Here is an 8159-nt window from a genome sequence, read left to right as displayed (position 1 = left end):
ACACACCTGAGCAGTACGGCCGCAGCGCCCTGGACTCCTGCAACCGTTCACATGCCTCTCCATTAGAAGCCTGCATTTGTACATCACCACTGGAGCCTTTCCACCCATCGTCTCCCCCTTCTGGATGTAGAACAGGTTCAGACAGGCCAAACAATTTGGCCGGTGCCGCATGGCACAGCCAGGTCCGCACTGACTGTCACACCTCTCCTCCTGCCCTGGATGGTGTCCCAATTAACACGCTGCGCTGCTCCCTGACGCCACCTCCCCACCAGAACGTGAAGGCCCAGTTATCACGCTGCGCTGCTCCCTGACGCCATCTCCCCACTAGAACGTGAAGGCCCAGTTATCACGCTGCGCCGCGCCCTGACGCCATCTCCCCACTAGAACGTGAATGCACTGAAGCAAAGGCATCTTCCTGGCCACATGTTGACCCAGGCACAGGAGACTGCCTGTGGCGCTGAAAGGCCATCAGATTGTCCTGTCTCGCCTGCCCCTGTGTGTGTAACCGTTTTCTCTCTTTAGGCTGGCAAGTGACGGAGACTATCCTAACTGTGCTGGATTTAAACCTTTCAGGCCTAGGCACAAAGAGAGACTCACAATTGTCTCAATGCCAGCTCTACATGCTCAGGGCCATCTTGGGAGTCAGAATCCCAGCTTGAGGTCCTGGAGTCAGGGGGTGGGGTGGGGGGGCTGTGTGCCTGTCACAGAGCATAGACTGCTCCTGCTGCATCACTGTGGGAGCTGGGAGTTGTCCCAGAGACGGTGGCACATTGTGAGCTGGTCGGGCTTCACACACGGTTTCCACCACCATGGCAGCTGTTGACCGAACAGTTTGGCACCATCTGGTTTTTGCTCCTCCAGTCTCATGTCTTTTTATTTTATTTTTTGAAATATAGGGCAAAATTAATATGTCTGAAATCATGGTATCACCAAATATTGGTCACTTTTTTTTTTTTTTTTTTTTTTTGAGACGGAGTCTCGCTCTGTTGCCCAGGCTGGAGTGCAGTGGCCGGATCTCAGCTCACTGCAAGCTCCGCCTCCCGGGTTTACGCCATTCTCCTGCCTCAGCCTCCCGAGCAGCTGGGACTACAGGCGCCGCCGCCTCGCCCGGCTAGTTTTTTGTATTTTTTAGTAGAGACGGGGTTTCACCGTGTTAGCCAGGATGGTCTCGATCTCCTGACCTCGTGATCCGCCCGTCTCGGCCTCCCAAAGTGCTGGGATTACAGGCTTGAGCCACCGCGCCCGGCCCTTGGTCACCTCTTATTAGCAGTTTTATGCTCCTCCTGATGTTTGAGAAACAAGGAAATCAATAATCCACTTTAGGCTACAATCTAAAAAGTACCTGTGAGTGTCCTTTCTCAAATAGATTGGGCAGAATTAAATAAAACAAAGCAAGATTGTTTAAAGCTACATTTTTAGTTGTACACAAGGACTATAGTCAAATGGGCTTCAAAAGCACAAAGGCTGTGGTCAGTCATCAGCCCTAGGACACCAGGACCAAGACCAGGCCAGTCTCAGCACAGCAGGTTGGCAGCACGCTCTGTAATTGGGCAGACAGATATCCACGGATTGCCCTGTGTAGCTGGAAAGGGAAAGGGAGGCTGTCCTGGCCACCAAGGCCCAGGAGGCCAGCACACCCGTGTGCAGGTCACGTGACCCACCCCTCTGGTCCCACCCTTCTAGCCACAGTCTGCCAGTCCCTGGGCATGACAGGAAGGGGGTTCACAGATCAGTGGTATTTACATGCGTAAGCTTTGAACACTCTCTTCAACTGAAAGCCCAGTGTGTGAAGAGGCTGGGCAGCTGGGCCACTCTGAGGCTGGCACCTTCCCCTCCTTTTGGAAAGCCCAGTGTGTGAACAGGCTGGGCAGCTGGGCCACTCGGCACCTTCCCCTCCTTTCTGGCAGTTCCCAGAAGGCTTGAGATCACAGTTTGAAATCCACTTAATCTGTCGAGTCGGCCTGGGTCTATATCCTAAGATCACGGAAATCATTTTGTGCCACTGTGTCCTGTAGGCTTTGGCAGGGCCAGTGTAACTTTTAATTCTTCTCGTGGGGGGAGTCACAAGGTCATGCCATTTAACTGCACTGAAGGGAAAACGTGGTGAAATGGATTTTTTTGGTGCTGTGTAGACCACATTTCATAGCGGTTGATGTCTCACATGCTTCTGCAAAGCCTAACTCCTGGGGCAGACAGAGGGAGCCCAGCGGGATTCCTACACTCAAGCCCTCCAGCATCAGGTTTATTTTCCAGGACACCAAAATGATCGTTTATTCCATAATTCCTACAAAGGAGACGGTAAACAACAGAACAGAGGTGGGGCGGGCATGGAAGGCGGGGAAGTAGATGGCTGCCAGCACTTCTGCAGAGACCCAGGGCCCCCTCCAGGAACCTTGGTGTTCGACCTCCACAGTGAACAGGGGATGGATGGCTGAGATGTCCTCGAAATTTCTTTGGGCCTCCTCAGGCGACCACAGGATTCCTTCTCAAAGATCCTGATCTCAACAGCCACCCAAATGGGCATCCTGGTGCTTCATGCTCCACAACAGCTGGGAATGCTGTGTCCTGGCCCCAGGCGACTGGAAACTGCTTTCGTCCCTGACATCAGCACCAAGAGGAATGTTCCGAGTGCCATTCCTCCAAGTCAGGGAGAGTGTCACGACAGAAACTGTCTCTGTGGAAAGGATGGCATCTGAGGCCGTGGAATAGGAAGGGAGAATCAGAGGCTGCTGGCTGGTCCTGCAGAGCCGCCTGAGAGGCCCGTGGGAGCAGCAGAGGGTCCCGGCCTTGGCCGCCATCTGCTCTCTGCTGCTCTGGAGGGAGAAAAAGCACAAGCTGAAACTTGCATAAGCAGCCTCCATTCTGGGGAGTTCCCTTGTGTTCCCTATACCAACCCACACCTCAGCGAAGGCCTGTGGAAGACTGTTGGAGGGCCTGTCCCCTGCACAGTCCCTCACATCCACTCAGGCCCTGGCCATCTCACCTGCTTCTCCTGGGGAGATGGAGGGAAGCACCATGGGGATTTGCTTTCTCTTGCTGCCGATGGAGCCCAGCCACCATGGGAGGCAGGCCCGACCAGCCTGCGGTGGGTGGGTGACACGTGGCCCGGACCTGCCGGGGGGCCCCTGCCCATAAGTGGGTCCAGCAGACACCCCATGGAGCCGAGGCAAGCTGTGCCAGTTGAACTGGCTCAAGCTGCAGGCCCACAGGGTCGTGAGCAGTGAAGACAGGTTTTCGGCCTCTGAGGTTTGGGGTGGCCCTGTTACACAGAAATACACACAACGTCCTCATCCACGTATCTCTTTACTAAGAATGTGTCCTGAGAAGGCGTCCCAGGAGTCTTGGTTTTTATTTAGTTGTCCGTGGTTGCCCCTTTGGGTGCTTCGCCTTCAGATGGGGTGAAGGGCTCACGTGTTAGCTGGTTGGCCCCAAAGACAGGCTTGCTTTCCACCAGGCAGTGATGGAAGCTGGCAGCCTGTCACAGACAGCGGGCCTCCCCCTGACCTGTCCTGGACTGCAGGCTGGCGGCTGACACCTGTGGAGTGCTTACCACATACCAGGCTCCCATACTTCATCTGTGTTCATCTTTTAAGTTTTGTTGTTTTTCAGAGCCAGGGTCTCAGTGTTGCCCAGGCCGGAGTGCAGTGGCCGTTTACAGGTGCGGGCCTCGCACACCACAGCTCTAGCTCTGAGACACCAGTGACCCCTCCACTCCCTGACCCAGCCTCCAGAGTGGCGAGATCACAGTTTGTGCCACCCCATCCCTGGCTTGTGATGGTCTCTTACTCCCCACTTTACAAGAGAGGAAACAGGCCGAGGGCAGAGTGGGCCGCCTGAGGTCTGGAGGCCAGGACTAGCACAACCTCAACTGGATCCTGCAGCCTGCCGCTTCCCCCACCCAGGTGCAGGACCCACCCGCTTGTCCACACCCGGCTCTGCCCACCGCCCCTAGCTGCTCCTCTGGGCTCAGGTCGCCGCAGTCAGGAGTTTGCCCAAAAAACTTTATCTTTGTGTAGAGAACTGCAGCCTGGAGCTGGTTATTCTGGTCTGTGAAAATGCTGCATCTCTACATATGCTTATCATCATCTGTGTAAACATTTCTTGGTATAACTGCGGCACAGTCAGTAAATATAGACAAATCCAGGAGTAAGTCTATCGCATATGCGGTAAAAAAAAAAAAAAAAAAAAAAAAAAAGCTTTAAAATGCTTTTACTATCAACCTAAAACAAACAAAAAAAAAATCAAACAAAACCACCATCACCTAAACATTGGTAATTGGGGGCAGCTGCTGGTGTCAGCGCGGACTAAATGGGACACGGAGGGAACCGTGTCCGGGGTCCTGGGCCGCGATCCGGTTCTCCCCGAGTCTACAGTAAGGATGACGGGCGGGGAGAGGGAGTCAGCGGGACAGCCGCGACCCCCGCCGGACGCCAGCCCTGACCCAATGCGGGGCGGGCCCCGCGCGTCCCAGACAACTCCGGGAGCGGGGGAAGCAGGGGCGGCTCCGCGGGGGCCTGGCTGGGCGGCGCCCGCTGCAGGGAGGAGCGCGTGGGCCCGGGAGCCGGGAGCCTGGGCAACACCGCGAGACGCCACCTCCGCAAAACGCAAACGCCAATCGCCGGGCGCGGGGCGCCTGCGGTCCCAGCTACCTGGGAGGCTGAGGCGGCAGGATCGCGTGAGCTCGGGAGGCCGAGGCTGCAGTGAGCCAAGATCGTGCCACCGCGCTCCAGCCTGGGCGACAGTGAGACCCCGTCCCCAAAACGCAGCAGCCGCGCACCCAGAGGAGGACACGAAGGCGGGCAGGGTCTCCTCAGCCGTGCTCGGGCGGGCGGCGCCGCGACGCCAGGCCGGTCCCGCTCCCCCGCCCCACGCTCCGGTGCCGCCTAGCTGCGGTCTCTCAGCTCCGGCCTAGCTCCAGCCCCACCGGCCCAGCGCCCGTCCGCCGCAGGTGGTCGTGAGGGCAGACGCCACAGCCCCAGCTGCCTACCACAGACAGGGACGCGCGTGCGCGCGCACGTCCGGCGTCGCTGCGCCGGCTCCGCCCCTCGGCGTGCGCGCGCCCCGGCGAGCGGGCGGGGGCGGGGAGGGGGCGGAGCCGCCGGCGGCGGGGCTGAGGCGCTGAGGCGGCCGTGGCGGCGGCGGCATAGGCTGCCAAGCGGCCAGGTCGGCGGCCGGGGCTCCGGGCCGCGCGAGGCTACGGCCACGCCGCGCCGCTGCGCACAGCCGACGAGGCAGAACGCCGCCCGGCGCGGGACTGCGGCCGGAGCCTGGGGCGCGCGTGCGGAGGACCAGGCGCGGCGCGGCTGCGGCTGAGGTGAGGGCGCCGCGGGGCCGCGGCGGCTCGGGCGGGCGCGGGCTCCGGACCCCGCGGCGGCGGCGTTTATGTAAGCGCCGGGCAGGGGCTGGCGGTGGGGACGGGGCTGCGGGCCGTCCCGGGAGCGGAGGGCGCCTTTGGGGAGGCGAGGCTGCCCCGGCACCGCCTCGCATCCACCCTCCCGGGGCGCCCGTCTGCTCCGGCGCTCGGCCCCCGGAGGAGGCTGCGCCCCGGGCGGCCCCGCGTCCCCTCCCGAGGGCGCCGAGTCCGCGTGGGATGCGCCGCGCCGCGGGGAGGGCAGGTGCGTCCGGACGAGGCTGCGCCCTGGAGACCGAGGCTGCGTTTTGGGGAAGCGACGGTGTGCCCCGGAGATCGGAGGCTGCGCTGGGGACGAGGCTGCGCCCGGGGACGGGAGGCTACCCCGGGTACAAGGCTGCGCTGGGGGACGGGAGGCTGCGCCCGGGGACGGGAGGCGATGTCCCTGGGGAGACGTTGCGCCCGGCATGGGACGCTGCGCGGGGGGGACGGCAGGCTGCCCCCGGGATGAGGCTGGGCCCGGGCAGGGGAGGCTGCCTTGTGAGGAGGGGACGCTGTGCCCCGGGAGTGGAGACTGCGTTGGGGACGAGGCTGCGCCCTGGATGGTCCTGCGTCTCCTCCCGAGGGCGCAGTGTCCGCGCGGGATGCTCTGAGCCGCGGGCGGCCCGGGGCGGGGAAGTTCCTGCGGGTGCCGGGCGTCTGCAGCGACCGGGAGCAATCTGGGGCAGTTGGGGGCCCGAGGTGACTTTTGACGTGTTCACATGAGGAGAAGGAAAATTACTGCCTGGTGGATGGGTGCGAGGGAAGGTGTCGTATTGGACTGTGGACGCTGAAACGTGTTGGAGTCCCAATTTACACGCTGGAGAACCTAACCTAAAATGTGTTCCTGTCCAGATTTCTGTGTCGGAGATATGCACCATGGTGTTAAGTTCGCAGTTATTATTTTTAGGTAGCAGATTTGGGCGGTTACTTCTGATATAGGCATTTTATTTCCTTCTTACACTAACCATTATTGCATTCCATTCTCGAAGTATAACGAAAAGTGGCGTGATATCAAACTTGTTTCTTTACGTTTAGTTGCGTGATTAAGATGATCCCAGAACCGTAGTTTTTTTTGAGAATACAATATGTATTTAATCCTCTTTGTTTCCTCTTAAATTTAGCCATATGTTTTATTGCTTCGAAAGGTGGCACCCAGAGCTGCATTTTCCAAAACACTGGGCTGTCTTAAGAGCAGTTGTTCCTAGGAGATAGAAAAACTCATTGTCTTTTGATGACCATCTTTTCCTTGGGATTGAGACTGCTGTATCCTTTTTGCCTGCTGAGGGTTTCCCAGAGGGGAAAGGGAGAAGGAAGAAAGGATAAAAGGTTGGCTGATACAGTTCGTTCCTGGATAAGAGAATTAACTGTCTCTCATTGCGCGGTTCCTCCAGAGTGCAGGGTCCGCTATGCATGGACAGCCGCAACAGGGGCTTGATAAATATTTGATGAGACAGGCTGAGCTGGGTGCCTATATCTTGCCTGTGGTGGAGAGGATGAACTCACACAAGCTTTGAAAGGAGTGCATTGTCTGTGAGTGATGTCCTGTTAGATGTCTGAGAGTTCCTAAGACTGGGTATATCCCACTACATCTACATCAAATTTGAAGCTATAGTTGGAAAGGAAAAAAGGAGGCCCTCCTGTAGGGGCAGGGGCTTAAAGAGAATCGATCCAGCTCTGAGAAACTGATGACACGTGTCTCTGGTGTGACGTGTTCATGCAGGGAGGCCAAGGGGGAAGGATTAGCTATGAAGTGATAACATCATCCACAAAAAACATCGTGGCTCAGAGGCTAATTTCACTTCCTTGTGAATTTATGTGTTGTAAAGTATTGGAATTCTTTTAGATTTTTGGAATAAGAATTTTTTTTAACTTCTATTTGTCCAGTGAATGCATAAAACAAACTTAATTCATTTGACAAATACTTGTCTGTGGCTTGTTATGTGCTAGGCCCTCCCTGTTTTAGACCCTAGGAGATGCAGTACTTAACAAGATAGGTAGAGATAAAAAATGCTTCTGGCATAAAGCAGTAGATTTGTATTGATAGGTTTAAAAAGATTAGCATGCACGCAATACCTACAGAAAGGTAAAACCTCATTCCACTCCATCCCTGAGCACTTGGTTCAAAGGCTGCACCCAGTTGTGTATTGTCCCAGCAGGAGTCAAAGTATGTATGCAGTTGTATATGTTTTAACATATGACAGACATTGCTACAGTGGATATTCTTACACATGGGTACAAGCAAAGCCTACTAATTATTTATTATCAAAATTTATTAGCTGTACGTTTTATTTAAGAACTGGGTTTTATTCCCTTGAATGCTGTGATTAGCTCTGTGATCAAGTAATATAATTTAAATAGATAGGAAGTAGTTAACTTTGGAGAGTAATAGATGAAGTTACACATTTACCAGCCTATAAAAAAGTTAAGCAAAGTTATCAAGCTTAGTTTGAAACCAAAAAGCTCAGAGAGGTCTAATTTTATTAGAAAACTCAATGGTTTTCTGTGTCAACTTTCTAAAATAGGAATTTCCAAATCTGTAATTTGGTGTGCTGGAAATGGTAGTGTTTAAAAAAAACCCATATTATGTTGTATGTTCATAATATTCGAGGTAGGAAAAGCAAATAGGAAAATTAAAAATTGTGCAGTGAAATCATTAAGATTTCTTCCTGGCTGGGCGCGGTGGCTCCCGCCTGTAATCCCAGCACTTTGGGAGGCCGAGACGGGCGGATCACGAGGTCAGGAGATCGAGACCATCCTGGCTAACACG

At 55.7% G+C, this 8159-nt stretch overlaps 1 protein-coding gene and 1 long non-coding RNA gene across 2 annotated transcripts in view; one reads left to right on the top strand and one right to left on the bottom strand.

The window, feature by feature from the left end:
* Window positions 1–1400: 1400 nt before the first annotated feature.
* Window positions 1401–4122, bottom strand: LOC111524450. The gene is made up of 2 exons (XR_002725792.2): window positions 2984–4122; window positions 1401–2813 (listed from the first exon to the last, which is right to left on the bottom strand). It is a non-coding gene; the product is annotated as an uncharacterized LOC111524450 (long non-coding RNA).
* A 995-nt stretch (window positions 4123–5117) lies between these two features.
* The window catches only part of ADARB1 (adenosine deaminase RNA specific B1), a 135923-nt gene continuing 132881 nt past the window's right edge, over window positions 5118–8159 (top strand). The window contains exon 1 of the mRNA XM_026447459.1: window positions 5118–5314. The gene's annotated coding sequence lies outside the window, so the exon portion shown is untranslated. The remainder of the gene's footprint in view (window positions 5315–8159) is intronic.

This window comes from Piliocolobus tephrosceles, chromosome 19 (assembly GCF_002776525.5).
Source record: "Piliocolobus tephrosceles isolate RC106 chromosome 19, ASM277652v3, whole genome shotgun sequence".
Classification (NCBI taxonomy): Eukaryota; Metazoa; Chordata; class Mammalia; order Primates; family Cercopithecidae; genus Piliocolobus; species Piliocolobus tephrosceles.
The sequence above is the reverse complement of the archived record's forward strand: the minus strand, read 5'-3'. Positions and strand labels throughout refer to the sequence as shown.